At 41.8% G+C, this 2,718-nt stretch overlaps 1 pseudogene; it reads right to left on the reverse strand.

The window, feature by feature from the left end:
• Positions 1-512: 512 nt before the first annotated feature.
• LOC126962254 (ATP synthase F(0) complex subunit C1, mitochondrial-like) lies at positions 513-1,074 on the reverse strand (annotated as a pseudogene).
• Between the last annotated feature and the right edge of the window lie 1,644 nt (positions 1,075-2,718).

Below are 2,718 nucleotides of genomic sequence, written 5' to 3' on the forward strand. Positions count from 1 at the left end.
TGAGAAGTGTCTGTGTGTATCCTTTGCCCACTTTTTGATGGGGTTGTTTTTTTTTTTTTCTTGTAAATTTGTTTAAGTTCTTTGTAAATTCTGGCTATTAGCCCTTTGTCAGATGGGTAGATTGTAACAATTTTCTCCCATCTGTAGGTTGCCTGTTCACTCTGATGGTAGTTTCTTTTGCTGTGCAGAAGCCCTTTAGTTTAATGAGATCCTAACTGTCTATTGGCTTTTGTTGCCATTGCTTTTGGTGTTTTAGTCATGAAGTCCTTGCCCATGCCTATGTCCTGAATGGTATTGCCTAGGTTTTCTTCTAGGGTTTTTATGGTTTTAGGTCTAATATTTAAGTCTTTAATCCATCTTGCATTAATTTTTGTAGAAGGTGTAAGGAAGGGATACAGTTTCAGCTTTCTACCTGTGGCTAGCCAGTTTTCCCAGCACCATTTGTTAAATAGGGAATCCTTGCCCCATTTCTTGTTTTTGTCAGGTTTGTCAAAGATCAAATGGTTTTGTTTCTAGAGTCTGCTTTGCTCTGCACTGACTTCATTCTCAAGAAAGCTCTCCTGGTTTTGTTTGTTTGTTTGAGAAATGTTGTATTTAATGGTAAAACTTAGCACACCCCAGCACCAGGAATGACATGGAGTTGCAGCAGCAGGGACAAGCAGGTGACCGTCAGGGAGGGCAAAGAGGATGAGGAAGGCAGCCATCAAACAGAAGAGCCCCAAGGCCACAGGCAAAGCCCAGAATGACATAGGAGAAGAACTGCCACTTGGGAGACGGGTTTCTGGCATAGCCAATGAACAAGCTGTCAAACACTGTTCCAATGCCAGCCCCTGAACCAGCAACACTTACTGTGGCTGCCCCAGCACCAATCGACTTGGCTGCTGTGTCAATGTCCTGTGAGACAGCACTGGTCTAGAACTCCCATCTGGCCACCTGGAGTAGGGAGCTGCTACAGGAAGGCTGTTTAGATGAATTCTCTGGGCTATTCAAGAAGAAGGCAGATGCAGGCCTGATTAGACCCCTGGTACAGCAGCACATCAGAGCTGGAGAAATGAGTAGTGCTCCGGTCTGCATTTTTTCAGTCTGCACTCCCACTGCCATGCAACCCCTGCTCAGCACACAGCACTCACCTGGCTCAACATGACTGACTCACCTCCCAGCTTTAGCCCTTGACAATGGCAGCTCCAGGCTTATAACATCCTATTAATTATTAGTCCAGGAAATTTCCAAGGGTACATATTCCTTATCCTGACTTGGATTAAGTGCCCATCCCTGGATTTGGGGGTGGGTGTTATACCTCCTTGAACACACAGCCAGAAAATATAGCAGATAATTTTCTAGAGGAAAATGACAGAACTGTTCCATAAGAAGAGAGAGTAGATATAGGATAGGCAAAAACCTTCACACGTTCCCTTTAAACTCTGTGCAGACAATATTTTTTGTTTACTGTAAAGTTATTTCCCCTCTACTCCCACCCCTGCCAAAACTGATGATAAACTGACTCTCCCCAACTCTTTGGGTAATATAAAGTTTTCTATAGTTCCTAGGATGCTCACTTTTTGGTGGACCAATGTATGGATTTGTCTGCTCTGGTTTCAGTGTGTAGTTTTTTTTGTTTGTTTGTTTTGTTTTTTTTGTTTTTTTTGAGACGGAGTCCCACTCCAGCCCAGGCTGGAGTATAGTGGCACGATCTCGGCTCACTGCAAGCTCCACCTCCCAGGTTCGCACCATTCTCTTGCCTCAGCCTCCCAAGCAGCTGGGACTACAGGAACCCGCCACCATACTTGGCTAATTTTTTGTATTTTTAGTAGAGACAGAGTTTCACCATGTTAGCCAGGATGGTCTCGATCTCCTGACCTCGTGATCTGCCCACCTTGGCCTCCCAAAGTGCTAGGATTACAGGCGTGAGCCACCATGCCTGGCCTGCAGTATGTAGCTTTAATTTACATTTGCTACATTCTTGTAACTTAATGTCTTTTTTTTTTTTTTTTTTTTTTTTTTTTTTGGGGTTTGGTTTCTCAATAATGCTTGTGAAAATTAAATTCTCTAGTCCGCATTATAAATTGATGGGAATGCATCTATTGGACACATGAAACAGTTACTGCCTGCTGCTATGGTTTCCACTACAGATGCAAGAAAAGAGTATCTTCATGCTTTCATGGGATTGCTGCTGCCATGATTGAATGAGGAATACAGGGGGAATATAGGAATACAGGGAAAAACAGAGATAGATCTTTTGCAACTCAGAAATAACCTTGCAAACAGTGAAAAGCCTGAACCAGTTTTACTCCAAAGAAGGATCTAAAATTTAAGTTTACATGAGAGTTGTTCAAAAAATATTTCCCATGTACCCTAACATTCTGGTTGACTTCACCTTTAAAAGCTTGAAAGTTAAAACTAAAAAAATAAAATAAAATAAAAAATAAAAATAAAAAAGGGACTCCTGGGAATTATGGCACATGTATAAATCCAACAATTAACCAATATTTGGGAACACCTACAAGGCACACCTTTGCTTTACTATATTTTCAACACAATTCAAATGTTTTCGGTGATAATCTACCTCTTTAGTCAGTTTTAGCCAAAGTACAATTCCTAAGCGTAGGAATGGGGAAAGGAGAAAAGGAGGTGAAGAGGTAACAATATTCTGCCATATGTATGGTGAAAAGCCATCTAAGACGAACTTTCTCAGTCCTGCTCTGAATAGGAGAACGAAGC

This window comes from Macaca thibetana, chromosome 9 (genome assembly GCF_024542745.1).
Source record: "Macaca thibetana thibetana isolate TM-01 chromosome 9, ASM2454274v1, whole genome shotgun sequence".
NCBI lineage: Eukaryota > Metazoa > Chordata > Mammalia > Primates > Cercopithecidae > Macaca > Macaca thibetana.